The sequence below is a fragment of the Balaenoptera musculus genome, chromosome 2, assembly GCF_009873245.2.
Source record: "Balaenoptera musculus isolate JJ_BM4_2016_0621 chromosome 2, mBalMus1.pri.v3, whole genome shotgun sequence".
Classification (NCBI taxonomy): Eukaryota; Metazoa; Chordata; class Mammalia; order Artiodactyla; family Balaenopteridae; genus Balaenoptera; species Balaenoptera musculus.
In genome coordinates, this window is record NC_045786.1 from 94,085,976 (window position 1) to 94,103,957 (window position 17,982).

The window sequence follows — 17,982 nt, forward strand, 5'->3', positions numbered from 1 at the left end:
CCGCAGAACTCAGAGCAATAGTCTACTCAATAGATTACAGGTTTATTATATTGATAAAAGAACATATCTCAGGGACAGCCAGGTAAAAGAAATGCATAGGGCAAGGTGTGGGGAAAGGGCCTGGAGCTTCCATGGTGCACAGCTGCCATGCCCTCTCCAGGCTCTCTACTCTCCCCAAATCCCCACCTGTTCCCCAACCTGGGAAGCTCTATGAACCCCATCCTTTGGGTTTTTATGGAGGCCTTATTACATAGGCATGGTTGATTAAGTCATTAGCCATTGGTGATTGATTCAACCTCCAGCCCCTCTCTCCTCCCCAGAGGTCGGGGGTGGAACTGAAAGTTTCAACCCTCTAATCACAGGGTTGGTTCCCTTGGCAACCAGCCACCGGTCCTTCCTTCCCTGCGGTCCAAAAGTCACCTCAGAAACATCACAAAAGACACCTTTGTTACTCTCACCACTTAGGAAATTCCAAGGGTTTTAGGATCTCTGTGCCAGAAATGGGGATGAAGAAAGACTAAATATATGTTTCTTACTATAAATCATAGTATCATAGAGTCTTATCTCAATAAACCTGGAGGGAAAAAGTACCACATCTATCTTGTCATTGACTTGCCCCAAATCCTTCACTGTCTCTTCTTTGTCAAAGGATTAAGTTTTAATTCTTCACCCAGCATTCAGTGTTCCTATGATATAGTCCAAATATATGTTTCTAGCTTAATCTCAAGTACACCCTTGTGAATATCTGATACTGCAGCATATATTTATTGTCCCTCAGATACCAGATATATTGCCTAATTGCTTTCCCTGGTTCTTTTACAGCTAAAATATACCACTGCTCATTGTTACATGTGAAAATCTTCACCATCTTTAAAAGTTCTCAAAAGTTTTATTCTATGAAGCTGTTCAGTTGTCCCTAATAGATGTCATCTTTTCTGCCTTAGATTTCCCAGAATACTTTGTTTGAACCTCTTGCAGGGTTGTTATCTTACCGTTCCCTGTATTATGTCTATTTTCAACTTCTCTTATCTCCTTGCTAAACTTCAATCTCCTTAGAGATGAAGACTTTTCTTACTCATACTGTGGATTTAACAGTGCTTATCATTGTGCCTTCTATAAAGAGGGACCCAGTACCTATTCTTTCTTTGTTTTGAGTAACACAACTCCTGTTTTTTTCAGGGTGATAATGTGCCCAGCTAAAAATACTTACTCTCCAAATTCCCTTGCCAAATGGGTCAATTCTGTACAAGGAGTTAAAAGCTGAGGCTTTCTGGCTTTCTGGATATAGGCACCACAGTCCTTTCAGCTTTGTTCTTCTTGGCACCTGGAACATGGACCTGAAGGCCATTATTAGGCTAGTCTTACAGTCACTAGATAATAAGCTTCAGGGTGAAGAATAAATTGATTCTGTCATTCAGCAAATATTTACTGAACACCTACTCTAGTGCCAGGCACTATTATAGATGCTTCAAAAAGCGGCAGAGCAGAGGGATAAAAAGAGTCTAGATCCCAGATGGCATCATTAAACATTGAAACAGCTTTAACTGCTTACCTCCAAACTTCATGAACACCCTTTTCTTTAAGCTACCTTTACTAAGTTTGTTTGTTTGTTTTTTAAATATATTTATTTATTTATTTTTGGCTGCCTTGGGTCTTTGTTGCGGTGCGTGGGCTTTCTCTAGTTGCAGCGAGCGGTGGCTTCTCTTGTTGCGGAGCACGGGCTCTAGGCGCACGGGCCTCAGTAGTTGTGGCACGCGAGCTCAGTAGTTGTAGTTCACGGGCTGTAGAGCGCAGGCTCAGTAGTTGTGGTGCATGGGCTTAGTTGCTCCGCGGCATGTGGGATCTTCCTGGACCAGGGCTCGAACCCCGGTCCCCTGCATTGGCAGGAGGATTCTTAACCACTGCGCCACCAGGGAAGTCCCTTTACTAAGTTTTATTATTTTCTTTTATTTTTAGCTGAATGCATTTCTTATTCATGCAATGATGTTCAATTACTTTTTCTATTGAAATAATCATATGGATTTTCTCCTTTATTCATTATCATTATTTTCAAATCTTTATTAACATTGCATTCTTGTAATAAGCCCTACTTGACTGACATGTAGTTATTGTTATGATGATGATGATGATGTATACATAGATTCAATTTGCTCATATTTTATTTGTGATTTTTGCATTAGATCCATGAGAACCACTGGCCTGTAATTTCCCTTCCTTGTAATGTTAATGTCAAGTTTGGTATCAAACTTACGCTGGCCTTATAAAATAAGATGGGACATAGTCCTTCTTTTTCATTTTCAGAATGAGTTTGCATAAGATTATTCTTATTTCCTTAAATGTTTGGAAGAATTTACCGATGAAGCATCTGGGCCAGGAGTTTTTATTGTTTTAATTATGGATTCAGTTTCTTTAAAAGATACAGGACTATTGAGATTTTCTGGGGTTTTTTAGTCATTTTTTGTAAATTGTGTTTTTCAAGGAATATGTCCATTTCATTTAAACTCAAATTTATTTATTATCTGTTTATTTATTATCTTTTTAATGTCTGTGACTTCGTAGTGAAGTTGCCATTTTTATAGTTGGTATTAGCAAGTTGTATTTTCTTTCTTTTTTTCCCTTGATTAATCTTTCTTGGGGTTTATCAATTTTTAAATCTGTTTTCAAAGAATCATCTTTTTTTACCTATATTAATTTTCTCTAGTGTATATTTGCTTTCTATCATATTGATTTCTGCTCTTATTTCCTTTGGGTTTAATTTGATGTATTTTTTTCAGCCTAGTTTCTTGAGAAGGAAGCTTAAAGTTTTGATATTTAACCTTTCTTTCTTTTTAACATATGCATTTAAAGTTATATATTTCTTTCTCAGCACAGCTTTAGCTGCAGACCACAAGTATTGATATTTCAAGTGTTCATTATCATTTAGTTAAAAATACGTTCAAATTTCCATTGTAATTTACTCTTTGATGCATGGGTTATTTAGAAGTATATTGCTTAATTTAAAATATTTTAAAATTTTAAAATATTTTGGGATATTTTAGTTACTTTTCTGTTATTTATTTTTAGGTTAATTCTACTATGGTCCAAAGCTAGAAGAATGAGCTCTAGCCTGAGCCTCCAGTAATGCCTCACAAAATACCACCTATTATGGGAGCTACTATCTTGCCACATTCAGGAGGTGGGAATTAAGAGATCTGCTGGACCTATTGATTTCAAAAACATAATACTGTGATTGAGACCCAGGCATCAGGAAGCTGGAATCAGGAAGCCATTGCTGCCAACAATATCTGTGAAGCTGGAAACTGTACTGGAATGCAGAAATAGCCATATCTGCACAACTTTCCTTGCCCATAGAAAACAAACACTGCTGGAATATGGCTTCTCATTCATTTCCACCTTCTGATCTTTGAGTTATTGCATCTGATTGATGTAAACTAATTCACCCACCCCCACCCCCGCCAAACTCTTGCTGTAGGGGAGGCTGGGAAATGTGATTTTTAGCTTTCTAGGCTTTGCTAAACAAAGGAAGGTACACTAGGAAGAGGTGGGAATAAATGCAGAATGCAGATCAATCATCAAACATACCAGGGGAGGGCAATGGCTAAGATGGAGAAGTAGGAAGACCCTGAGCTCATCTCCTCCCATAGGCACACCAAAATTACAACTATTTACAGAGGACTATCAATGAGAACAACCTGAAGACTAGCAGAAAAGATCTTCTACAACTAAAGATTTAAAGGACCCACAACGGAACTTCCCTAGTTGTGCAGTGGTTAAGAATCCTCCTGCCAAACCAGGGGACAAGGGCTCGAGCCCTAGTCCAGGAAGATCCCACATGCCACGGAGCAACTAAGCCCGTGCGCCACAACTACTGAGCCTGCACTCTAGAGCCTGCGAGCCACAACTACTGAGGCTGCGTGCCACAACTACTCAAGCCTGCATGCCTAGAGCCTGTGCTCTGCAACAAGAGAAGCCACTGCAATGAGAAGACTGCACACTGCAATGAAGAGTAGCCCCCGCTTGCTGTAACCAGAGAAAGCCCGTGTGCAGCAACGATGACCCAATGCAGCCATAAATAAATAAATAAATAAATGTTTATAAAAAAATAAAATAAAATAAAGAAGGACCCACAATGAGATGGGTAGGAGGGGCAGAGATATGGTACAGTTAAGACCCACTTCCCTGGGTGGTAACCCACAAATGGGAGGATTATCACAACTGCAGAGGTTTTTCCCAAGGAGGAAAGGGTCTGAGCCCCATATGGAGCTCCCCAGCCTGCAGTGGAAAGCTGAGCCCCCAGAATGTTTGGTTTTGAATAACATATTTGAAGACATAATAGCTGAAAACTTCCTTAACCTGGGAAAGAAAACAGACATCAAGGTCCGGGAAGTACAGAGAGTTCCGAACAAGATCAACCCAAAGAGGAACACACCAACACACTGTAATTAAAATGGCAAAAAATTAAAGATAAAGAGAGAATATTAAAACCAGCAAGGGAAAAGCAACAAGTTACATACAAGGAACTCCCATAAGGTTATCAACTGACTTTTCAGCAGAAATTCTGCAGGCCAGAAGGGAGTGGCAATATATATTTAAAGTGATGAAAGGGAAAAACCTACAACCAAGGATACTCTACCTGGCAAGGCTATCATTCAGATTTTAAGGAGAGATCAAGGGTTTTACACACAAGCAAAAGCTAAAAGATTTCAGCCCCATGAAACCAGCATTACAAGAAATGTTAAAGGGACTTCTTTAAGATGAAAAGAGGACTTCCCTGGTGGTGCAGTGGTTAAGAATCAGCCTGCCAGTGCACGGGACATGAGTTTGAGCCCTGGTCCGGGAAGATCCCACATGCCATGGAGCAAGTAAGCCAATGCACCACAACTACTGAGCCCGTGTGCCGCAACTACTGAAGCCCATGCAACTAGAGCCTGTGCTCTGCAACAAGAGAAGCCACTGTGAGGAGAAGCCCGCGCACCACAACGAAGAGTAGCCCCTGCTCGCCACAACTAGAGAAAGCCTGCATGCAGCAACGAAAACCGAATGCAGCCAAAAAATAAATAAATAAATAAATTTATTTAAAAAAAAAAAGATGAAAAGAAAAGGCCACAACTAGAAATATGAAAATTACAAAAGGAAAAATCTCATTGGTAGAAGCAAATATACAGTAAAGGTAATAGATCAACCATGTATAAAGCTAGTAGGAAGGTCTAAAGACAAAAATAGTAAAATCATCTACATCCACATAAGTAGTTAACGGACAAAACAAAAAACAAAGAGATGTAAAATACGGTATCAAAAACAGTAAATGTGCGGGGGAAGTAAAACTGCAGGATTCTTAAATAAAATGCATTTGAACTTAAGAGATCAGCAACTTAAAACAATCATAATCATAAACCTCAAGGTAACCACAAACCAACATCTATAATAGAAACGCACACAAAAAAAGAGAAAGGAATCCAAACACAACACTAAAGACAGTCATCAAATCACAAGGGAAGAGAACAAAAGTAGAAGGAACAAAAAGAACTACAAAAACAACCCCAAAACAATGAACAAAATGGCAATAAGTATATATCTATCAATAAATGTAAATGGACTAAATGTTGCAATCCAAAGACATAAAGTGGCTGAATGGATATAAAAACAAAACCCATATATATGCTGCCTACAAGAGAGTCACTTCAGATCTAAAGACACATATTGACTAAAAGTGAGGGGATGGAAAGTTATTTCATGCAAATGGAAACAAAAAGAAAGCTGGGTGTAGCAATACTTACATCAGACAAAACAGACTTTAACAAAGACAAGAAGACAGAGACAAGGAAGGACATTATATAATGATAAAGAAATCAAGCCAGAAGAAGGCATAACAATTGTAAATATATAGGCACACAACATAGGAGCACCTAAATACATAAAGCAAATGTAACAGTCTTAAAGGGAGAAATTGACAGTAACACAGTAATAATAGGGGACTTTAACACCCCACTTACAACAATGGACAGATCATCCAGACAGAAAATCGATAAGGAAACACTGGCCCTAAACAGCATGTTGGACCACATGGATATATAATATGTATGTATGTATGCATGTATCTACATAACATTCCATTCAAAAGCAGCAGAGTACACATTCTTTCAAAGTGCACATGAAACATTCTCCAGGATAGATAACATGCTAGGCCACAAAACAAGTCTCAGTAAATTTAAGAAGACTGAAATCATATCAAGCATTTTTGCAACCACAGTGCGATGAGACTAGAAATCAACTACAAGGAAAAAATTGCAAAACCCACAAACATGTGGAGGCTAAACAATATGCTACTAAAGAACCAATGGATCACTGAAGAAATGAGAGGAAATCAAAAAGTACCTGGAGACAAATGAAAATGAAAACACAACAAGCCAAAATCTATGGGATGCAGCAAAAGCAGCTCTAAGAGGAAAGTTTTTAGTGATACAAGTATACTTCAGGAAGCAAGAAAAATCTCAAATAAACAACCTAACTTACACCTAAAGGAACTAGATAAAGAAAAACAAACCCCAAAATTATCAGTAGAAAAGAAATTATAAAAATCAGAGCAGAAATAAATGAAATAGAGGCAAAAAAAAATTAGAAAAGATCAATTAAACTAAGATCTGGTTCTTTGAAAGGATAAGCAAAATTTGTAAACCTTTAGCCAGACTCATCAAAAAAAAAAAGAGAGAGGGCCCAAATCAATAAAATCAGAAATGAAAAGGAGAAGTTACAACCGACACCACAGAAATACAACGGATCATAAGAGATTACTATGGTTATATGTCAATAAAATGGACAAACTAGAAGAAATGGACAAATCCTAGAAAAGTACAATCTCCAAGACTGAATCAGGAAGAAATAGAAAATATGAACAGACCAATTACCAGTAATAAAATTGAACCAGTAATCAAAAAACTCTCAGCAAACAAAAGTTCAGGACCAGAGAGCATCACAAGTGAATTCTACCAAACATTTAAAGAAGAGTTAACACCTATTCTTCTCAAACTATTGCAAAAAATTGCAGAGGAAGGAACACCTCTGAACTCATTCTACAAGGCCAGCATCATCCTGAAACCAAACTCAGACAAAGATACCACAAAAAGAAAATCACAGGCCAATATCACTGATGAACATAGAGGCAAAAATCCTCGACAAAATATTAGCAAACTGAATCCAACAATACATTAAAAGGATCATACACCATGACCAAGTAGGACTTATCCCAGGGATGCAAAGATTTTTCAGAATCTGCAAATCAATCAATGTTATACAACACATTAACAAATCGAAGAAGAAAAATCAGCTGAATAGATGCAGAAAAAGCTTTTGACAAAATTAAATATTGATTTATGATAAAAAAAACTCTCCATGAAGTGGGTATAGAGGGAATATTCCTCAACAGATATGCCATATATGGCAAACCCACAGCTAACATCATACTCAGTGGTAAAGAGATTAAAGCATTTCCTCTAAGATCCAGAACAAGACAAGGATGCCTGCTCTCACCAGTTTTATTCAACATAGTATTGGAAGTCCAGTCACAGCAATCAGACAATAAAAAGAAAGAAAAGAAATTCAAATTGGAAAGGAAGAAGTAAAACTGTCATTGTTTGAAGATGACATGATATTATATATGGAAAAGTCTAAAGATGCCACCCAAAACTACTCATCAATGAATTTGGTAAAATTGTAGGATAGAAAATTAATATACAGAAATCTGCATCATTCCTGTACACTAACAACAAATGATCAGAAAGAGAATTTAAGAAAACAACCCTATTTACAACTGCATCAAAAAGAATAAAATACCTAGGAATAAATCTAAGTAAGGAGGTAAAAGACCTGTACTCAGAAAACTGTAAGACGCTGATGAAGGAAACTGAAGATGACACAAATAGATGAAAAGATATACCGTGTTCATGGATTGGAAAAACTAATATTGTTAAAATGACCATGCCACCCAAGGCAATCTACAGATTCAGTGCAATCCTTATCAGAATACCAATGGCATTTTCCACAAAACTAGAATATATAATTGTAAAATTTGTATGGAACCACAAAAGACCCAAAATAGCCAAGACCATTTTGAGAAAGAACAGAGCTGGAGGAATCACACTCCCTGACCTCACACTCTCCTAGAAAGCTACAGTAATCAAAACAGTATGGCACTAGCACAAAAACACACACATAGATCAATGAAACAGAATTGAGTCCAGAAATGAACCCACACTTATATGGTGAATTAATCTACAACATAGGAAGAAGAATATACAATGGGGAAAAGATAGCCTCTTCAATAAATGGTCTTGAGAAAACTGGACAGCCACATGCAAAAGAATCAAACTGGACAACTTTCTCACACCATATACAAAAATAAACTTAAAATAGATTAAAGACTTAAATGTAAGACCTGAAACTGTAAAACTTCTAGAAGAAAACATAGGCAGTATACTCTTTGACATTGGTTCTAACAATATTTTTTTTGGATATGCTTCTTTAGGCAAGGGACACAAAAGAAAAAACAAATGGGACTACATCAAACTAAAAAGCTTCTGCACAGTGAATGAAAGTATCAACAAAATGAAAAACCTGCCTACTGAATGGGAGAAGATATTTGCAGTCAATATATCTGATAAGGGGGGACTTCCCTGGTGGCGCAGTGGTTAAGAATCCACCTGCCAATGCAGGGGACATGGGTTCGATCACTGGTCTGGGAAGACCCCACAGGCCGTGGAGCAACTAAGCCCGTGTGCCACAACTACTGAACCTGTACTCTAGAGCCTGTGAGCCACAACTACTGAGCCCATGCGCCCTAGAGCCTGTGCACTGCAACTACTGAGCCCACGTGTTGCAAATACTGAAGCCCGTGTGCCTAGAGCCCGTGCTCCACAACAAGAGAAGCCACCACAATGAGAAGCCCGTGCACCACAACAAAGAGTAGCCCCCGCTTGCCACAACTAGAGAAAGCCCATGCGCAGCAACAAAGACCCAATGCAGCCAAAAAATATATATATTTATGTATATAAATATATTTATATATATATTTATATACAATGGAATACTATGCAGCCATAAAAAAGAATGAAATCTTGCCATTTGCAGCAACATGGATGGACCTGGAGGGTATTATGCTAAATGAAATAAGTCAGAGAAAGACATATACTGTACAATATCATGTGGAATCTAAAAAATAAAACAAATGGACAAACATAATAAAACAGAAACACAGTCATAGATACAGAGAACAAACAGGTGGTTGCCAGAGGGGAGGAGCCTGGTTGGGGTGGGTGATAAGAGAAATAACTAAGGGAGATTAAAAGGTACAAACTTCTAGTTACAAAATAAATGAGTCATGGGTGTGAAATGTACAGTGCAGAGAATATAGTCAATAATTACATAGTATCTTTTTATGGTGACAGATGGTAACTAGACATATCGTGATGATAATTTTGAAATGTATAGAAGTATCAAATCACTATGTTGTGCACCAGGAACTAACAGAGTGTTGTAGGTCAACCATACTTCAAAAACAAAAAAACTCTTAGACAAAGAGATCAGTATCGTGGCCAGAGGTGGTGGGGGTGTGGGTAGGAGGAGGGGGAATTGGATGAAGGTAGTCAAAGGTACAGACCTCTAGTTATAAGATAAATAAGTACTAGGGATGTAATACCAGGTGATACATATAATTAACTTTGCCATATGTTATATATGAAATTTGTTAAGAGAGTAAATCCTGAGTTCTCATCACAAGGAAAAATTTTTTTCTATTTATTTTATTTTGTATCTATATGACATAATGGATAGTCACTAAACTTATTGTGGTAATCATTTCATGATCTATTGTCAAGTCATGTCAAATATGTCAATATATAAGTCAAGTCATATCAAATCATTGTGCTGTACACCTTAAACTTATACAGTGTTGTATGACCATTATATCTCAATAAAACTGGAAGGAAAACATACGAGGGGAAGATGAGGTGGGAGTAGGAGGGTCAGATGGAGAGATTAGTACATCAAAGGGAGGCAAAATAACACAGAGATTTGGGGAATTTCTGGGATGGCTGGAAAGGAAAAACAACAAAAGATGTTTCTGGAAGGAAGTATCACCCAGATGATGAGAATGGACTTGGAGAAGGTGGCAGGGAAGAGGAATATTAAACTTAGGCAGACCAACCAAGAGGCTATTGCATTAATCAAGGTGAGTGATGATGGTGGCCTGAACTAAGACTACAGTGATAGAAATGGAGAGAAGAGACAATTTGGGGAGTTAGTTAAAATATCATGATCATTTGTATCATATACTCTTCTTTTTTTAATGGTGATTTTTCCCTCTGGAATGCCTGCTTTGTTCTAGATTTTTGCTTGTTTTAATATAAGACTTATAGAATATATTGTTCTAGCCCATGGTGATTCTCAGTTTTACTGAATATCTGCAGCAGTTGTGGTTAATGCTGTTTCTACCCTCATGTAGTTTCATATATTGGTTGTCTTCCCAATTAGAAGGGAAACTCCTAAAGAGCAGAGGTCACATTTTATACTCACTTAATATATTAGGATGTAACATTTGAAAATTTTGACTAAGGTACATAGAGTCAATAGATACATTTCCTGGAGAGGTTCCAGATAAAGAGGTAAAGTTTCAAAGGATATGTCTCAAAACAGATCACATGACTTACAACACTTACCTACATTGAGGATCAAATGAATAAGCCTGAAGAAGAATTTTAAAGAAAATTTCTCTGGAGAGATCTGGGCTGGGATTCTAGCTTTCCCCAAGGGGGCAGGATGAGGTACCTTCACCTTATCTTAAGCTCAGTGCAAAGGTCTTATTAGCAATCCTTACTGAACTTGATAGGAAATTAGGATAGAGAGAAGACCAGAGTTTTCCTCCTGTTTGAGAAATCTAAAAGGCATCAGACAGCCTGGTTTGCTTTAGATGGATGAATTGGAGGAGTGTGCATGACTCATATCAAGGGAATCTCAGATGAGAAATCCTCAGTGATAGGGCTCTTTCTAAGAATCAGCTAAATAGCTCGTAAGAGTCAGTGTTATTCACCAGAGTGCAAAACCATTTTATGATAGTACTAATTAGGTGAGAGTTTTCCTGCTCTTCCCAGTCTCTCCTCTCTCTTCTCATACCCTTTGGCCTTGGAAGAAGGGATCACAACTAGGTTAGCAAAATGGAAAAGGGGAGGTACAAGGAAGGACTCCCCCTCCTCTACCCAACCACTTTCCTGACCTCCTACCCATCAAAAGCCTTACAGGAGGAGGGAGGGAGGAGTTTTAATTCTATATCCAGTTTGAAGTTTTGATTATTACATGTAATTAGATACTCAATTATGAATTTGAAACTGTATTTGCAACTTGAAAGGACAGTTGGATTTTTTTTTATTACGTGAGTGATAAGAAGAATAATAGGACTTTTCAGTTTTCATCCCACTCAGAAGAAGAATGTAGAATGTTCCTGATTGATTAACCTTTAAAGGGAAAGTGTGAGACAATATAAAGTTGCTTGGTGATTATACCCCATGAATCCTGTTCGGTAAACTAGTGGTTAAACTTTGTCATTCCCAGAGGAACTGCTGGTGCAACCCTGGTCAGTAAGTGGAAAAGGCAACATGGTTTGGTATAAAGAGACTTCTGCTACATTTTAGCTATGTGGTCTTGTGAAACACACCTAATTTCTACAAATCATTGTTTCCTAATCTGTAAAATAAAGTGAATACATACTATCTGCCTTTTTGACTTCACAGTATGGTTAGGAAGATCAAATAAGATCGCACACTTGAAAATGTTCCTAAATTCCAGTACATATTCAAAATCAATTAAGTACTTGATGATTAATGTACCTTGACTAGATGGTACTTTGAAAGCTCATAAAACCTTTCCCTTTTGCCCATGGACTGAGCCATCCTAAACCCATAGCCAAACAAGAACAATTGAAGAAGAAGAAAACTCCAGAGAAGGCTATTCCACCGAATCCCCAGTGGCCCCTTCCTTTTTCTAACACTGCCGGGATAATCTGTTCTGCCTGAGTATTCTTAATGTTTATCACCACTTAGAAAAGCCATTGACAACTTAGCAGCAATGAAAGTTTTCTTCCCTCATCAGTTCTTCAGCACCTTTTCCAACATGAGTGTTGAATTGCTGGCCAATTACTTGGAAACTGAAGTGAGCCCAAGAGAGTAAGTGAATTACTAAGAAAATCATTTACATAGGGAGGGAATGTCGATGGAGAAGGTTGATTGAAAAAATATCTTCATTCTTCTCATAGAAGGGCTGGGAAAGCAGAACAGAGTGTGAGGAAGAGACCGAGGAATGACTTTTCTTGTCAAAAACAAGGAAAACAGTATGAGCATCTCACAGACAATACAATATCTGTTTGTAGTTATGGCGTGGGATCTCCCTGACAAAACTGGTGGAAAACTGGCTGCTGCTAGTTGAAAAGTATTCTAGCAGTGCTTGAATGTGGCATTGCTCTGTGGTAATGTAAAAAAAAAAAAAAAAAAAAAAAAAATACAGGTATTTGTGTAAGAAAATGGACCATGAAATCTAAGGGATGCTTGAGTTTCTGCAGGAAACCATTCCTCTTCTCCCTCTCCCCAGAGTGTTTCAAATTTAGATTTTAAGCTTCTTGAAACCAGTGATGATGAATTCCACCACCTCCACCATCACATCTGTCTGCTTTTTGTCCTGTGAGTGGTGCCATTTAAAAGAATATAAACCAGCTCTTCCATTACTTCCTAGGAGCTTATGCTCTAAAATGAACTTTGTATTCACAGACTGGTGAGAGAATAAGTACACTATGCAACAGAGGGGCTCAAGGAATGGAAATGATGGTTAGAAAGCCTATTAATTATTCTGCGTTCAGATGTTAAAAGTGATATATATATGTATATGTGTGTATACATATATATGTGTGTGTGTGTGTATTGGAATGGGTGAAGACTGGAGGGCAGTGTAAGGGTGCTATTTTAGTTGGTGGAGAGATGAGATATTATCTAAAGTCAAAACAAAAAAATAATACTCCTTAAGTATAATATTTGAAGTTCTAACAGTAATGAAGAAAAGGACTACAAATAAGTTAACTCTACAAACTAGGAAAGGAGGGGGAGGAAGTAGAATTGAGTTAAAGTGCTTTATCTTTTATGGTAGACAGCCAAAAATACTGTCTAAAGTCGACAAGTCAAGACACAGAAGTATAACATTTTTTGTGGTGATGGAAGTGACTATCTTTGGTTATAAACAGAAGAGCAGTGGCTTCCCTAGGGGCTGAAGCAGGGCTTCAGGAGGCAAAATGTACAGAGGAGGTGGCCTCTTCTCCCCACCCTCTTCCATTCAACTGGAACAACTCTGCTTTTTATCTGTTTTACATCTTGGGTTACAGCGAAATATTTTACTGAAAAAAAAACGGTCCCTGGTTTTTAAAATGTTTGGAAAACATCATCTGGGATAAGATGCATCCATTAAAAAGATTTGGATTAAAAACCTAAATTTCAGTAGGGCCAAAGAAATTACAAAGAAATGTAAGGGATAATACTTAAGCATAATACGTATCCATATGATCTCTCCTTTGAAAACGATCCGCTTCCATAGACGTGCTGCCCCAGAAACCATCATTTCCCACCTGATCACGCCATCACTTATTGAACCAAGAGTGAAGAGCTCATGGAAGTTTGGCTGTTTTAAATGTGGGTTCTTAGGTTCTAGACTCTGGGATTTGAACTGAGTTGATGTATACTTGGGAGCTGTGGTATGGCTGTCATTGTCATTTTCCAGGAAGACAATAAAGAAGTAGAAGAAAGCAAAGAGTGGGGGAAGAGGTATTAAAGAGTGCCAGAGACGAAAATTTCCCCTTCTCTGCATTTCGCAGTTCCCCATCCCTGAGGAAACTACTGGATTTCATTACCTGAGATCTTTCCATAAAACCTCCATTGTGTTTGGCAAGTGTGCATGGGACTTTTTTCCTTGGAACCAACAATAAAGGAAGAGAAGAGAAGGGAAGAAAGGCTTGACTAAGATATAGAAGGGAACTCATAGAACCTTGGGGAGAGAGCTTAGAATGATTTGAAGGTGATAGGGGCAGTTAATAAAACTAGTACAAGAGAAAATCGTTAGAATTCAGAGAGGCTCAGATGACTGACATTGAAAGAGCACAGCCCATGTACATCTGCAAGGTGACTTAGTTGCTGGAGCTCAGAGAACCTATGCGATGAGGATCTGGTGACCGGGAAGACCTAAAAACAAAAAGTCTATCAAGGGCATGGACAGAAAAAGACTTTGCTTTCCTAGGGACAGAGAGAACCAAGGGAAGTACCTTACCATTGGATTGGGGTTAGAAGTAGATAGAATAAATAAAGGATAGTTACAGCTACAGATAGAGCCAGCTCTTTAGAAATGATGATAGGAAGCCGGGGGTAACTAGCATGGACTGAGAAGTGCTTGAATCTATCAAATTAATTGCATTGAGAAATCTGTTTGTATGTAACTTACCTAATTTGTACATGGCTTTTATTATGACATTCCTATAAAGCATAGTGATAAAATAGTTCAGTAAGCCAGATGCTGGGTCCACCTGGTTCCATGAATTAGACTCAATTCAACCATCCATAGCTTCCCAAGTTTCATTCCGAAACCCACTGCAGTTCTTGGCAGAAGAAGGGTCTGTTGGTTAATAGGCTCTACACAGGAGGTGCTGCATGAACAGGCAGCAAACATTTGCTCTCTTCAGAAATGCTGCAGCCTAGTGAATTATCGGGGGTGGGGGGTTGCATTGTAAAAGGGAATACTGAAGGTATAAAAGACTCACCTCAGTATTTTGGTGTATAGGAAAAGTTGCTGCAATACAACACTATGCACCTCTGGGAAATCTTTTTGCCTTCCTGGACTCTCATTTCTCTAGTGATGGGGAAGACACCAGAAGAGCTGGCATGCCATTTCTTTCTTCTCTTTCTTTCTCTTTCTTTCTTTCCTTCTTTCTTTCTTTCTTCCTTTCTTCCTTCCTTCCTTCCTTTCTTCTCTCTCTCTCTCTCTCCCTCCCTCCCTCCCTCCCTCTCTCTCTCTCTCCCTTCCTTCTGGCTGCACTGGGTCTTAGTTGCAGCACACAGGATACTAGTTGCAGCATGTGGGCGTCTTAGTTGTGGCATGCAGACTCTTTAGTTGAGGCATGTGAACCCTTTGCTGTGGCCCCTTTGCTGTGGCATGCATGTGGATCTAGTTCCCCGACCAGGGATCAAACCCGGGCCCCCTGCATTGAGAGCACGGAGTCTTACCCACTGGACCACCAGGGAAGTCCCATGCCATTTCTAAAAGGATCTGGCCCCTGACCCCAATACTTGAGATAATTACCTACAATGCAGCTTTGTTGATCAAATACTTACCAGTTCATGAACATATTCAGGAAGACCACTGCCTTTCAAGAGGTAGGTAGATAGTAAAAGAACATCTTTACTACTTTTAGAAAATCACAAACATAATACACCTTCCTTTAAATGTGTTAAAACCTCATGCTGCTTTCCTAATCTATAGATTTATAGAATTCTGTAAATATCCTACACTAATATCAATTGCATAAGCACTATTAAAGAAACATTTGACTCAACCTTGGAAAAAGGTTTCCTTCTTCTGAGTAGGAGAAAAGAAACTGCTTGTATTTCTTATTTGGCTGTCACAAGCATATTTGTACACACCTATTTATTTAAAAGTATTTGCCTTTGCCCTAAAGGTGCATTTTCTTTTGAAGTCAGTAAGGTTCCCTCCACAGTCTTATTATTTTGACCAATACGTGCTGTTGTTCAGCAAAACATTTAGGAGAAATCATACGATTAAATAGACAAGCAGTCTGTGAAATTGCAATTGTGTGCTATATCACATCTCGTACTCCATGTTCTGACATAGTGCCCTGGCTCTTCTAGAAGGATATCTGCATTATTGTCCTTGGGAATAAGAATAGATTAGAGTTTGCTGTTATGTAACAATGATCCATTACTACACAGTGGCTTTCACACATGGTTACCAAGCTCCAAATGGACTTTAGCTCTGTGGTCCTCACTATAGAGCTAACAGAGGCCAATTTGCTCTACCAGGGTTTTCCCTAGTATGATCCACAGTCCACCTGACTGAGAATTCTGTAAATATCCTACACTAATGTCAATTGTTTAAGCACTACTAAAGAAATATTTAATTCAACCTTGGAAAAAGGTTTCCCTCATCCCAGATCTACTACATCACAACCTCACCATCCCAGCTACCCACCACCAATGTGTCTACTCTTTGAAGCAGCAGTTCTCAAACTTAGCTGCATATTGGAATCACTCAAGGAGTTTTAAAGCATAATGATGCCTAGTTCCATCTATGGAGATTCTGAGTCAATTGGTCAGTGGTGTGGCCTGAGCATCAGGGTATTTGGAAGCTCCCTAAGTGATCCTAGTAGGTAGGCAAGGTTTGGAGCCACTGTTCTAGGGCTCCTTAGAGTGTGGGAAGGGAGCCTGATGATTTCAATGTCACTTCCCTTCATTGCCCTTGGCCATGGGGCTCCCTGAAAGAACTAGTTCAAGGATATGTTGATGTGCAAATACTATGGGAAGCACTTCATTTCTCACTCTTAGTAGGAAGAGATTGTCTCTATCTTCCAAAAAGGTTTCCTCAGTATTGATGACCCTTGCCCTTATAGGTCACTCGACCTCACTTCCCCCTGAAGTCCTACAAGTGATATTTGGAGTAAGCAGTCTAAGAAGATGGCCTATGTATAAGCATGCTCCAGGCTTCATAGCCTGTGAACTACAGCCACACCTTCCATCATATACTAAGCACAAAATGTAAGAAAATAAGTAGGTACCCTTTATATTGCTGACAAAATTCTTAACTCTTTTGACTCTTGTTGCTTTTCCTCTGCCTCCCTCAAAAGTTCAAGAAAACAAATCCATGAATGCTTCTTCCAGCTACTTGCCATATTTCCTGCCATCTTGCCTTTGCTTATGCTTTCTATCTCTGCAATGCCTTTCTCCTTATTCCTTCTCCACCTGGTGAACTCGTTACACTGTGCAATTGTCCCAAACAATCCTTCCTCTAAACAGAATTGATTGTTTTTACATGCTTACACCTCATTTGAACCTATTTTAATGGCAGTTCTTATCAAATTGCATTATAACCAGTTGTGTTCACAAACATCATCTCTGCCAGATCAATCCAACAAACATTTAATGAGTGGCCACGAGTGCAACACAAAAGTGAATCATTCTCTCTACCTCCTCTGTTGTTTAGGAGCTCATACTGCAATGGGGAAGATATATAAATCATTATAATATATCTGGATAGAGGCTATAAAACATAGATATATAATGTTAAGGAAAACTCTAAGTGCTTAGGGCTATTGTTTAAGATGGGAATACTTAATTTATGGATGTCAGAATCATCCTCAATTGTAATGGGAAGCTGGATTATTTGGATAAATAACTAACTTTTGTCAAAATGGCCTTTCAGAAAAGTCTTATCAGTACAGCAAGAGACAATGTTCTGGCTATGATCAACTATTGGTCACCTACAGAATGGTTATTGTTATGATGTTATGAGCTGTGTAGAACCTTTTAAAATTTTGTGCTACCTCCAAAGGGCTGGACAAATTTCTATGATATCAAGGTACAAATCCCCAGATGCAGGAGGAAAAAATACAGGGCTTCGAATTTATTAGATTTGGATCTGAATCTAGGCTCTATTGTTTATTAATTAAGCGGCCAAGGTACTTGTTTTCTCAGAACATCAATTTCTTTCCACAATGAGGATAAAAATAGATACCTCACTTGACTGTATGGATGCGTAAATAAGACAATGCATGTAGAGCACTTAGCACAGTGCCTGGCACATAAAAAGAACTCAGTAAATGTTGGTTTCCCTCTATGTACTTCTAAAAAGTTAAAAAGAACAGGTTGGTCCAGAGCCAGAGGGAAAATGCTAGAAGGA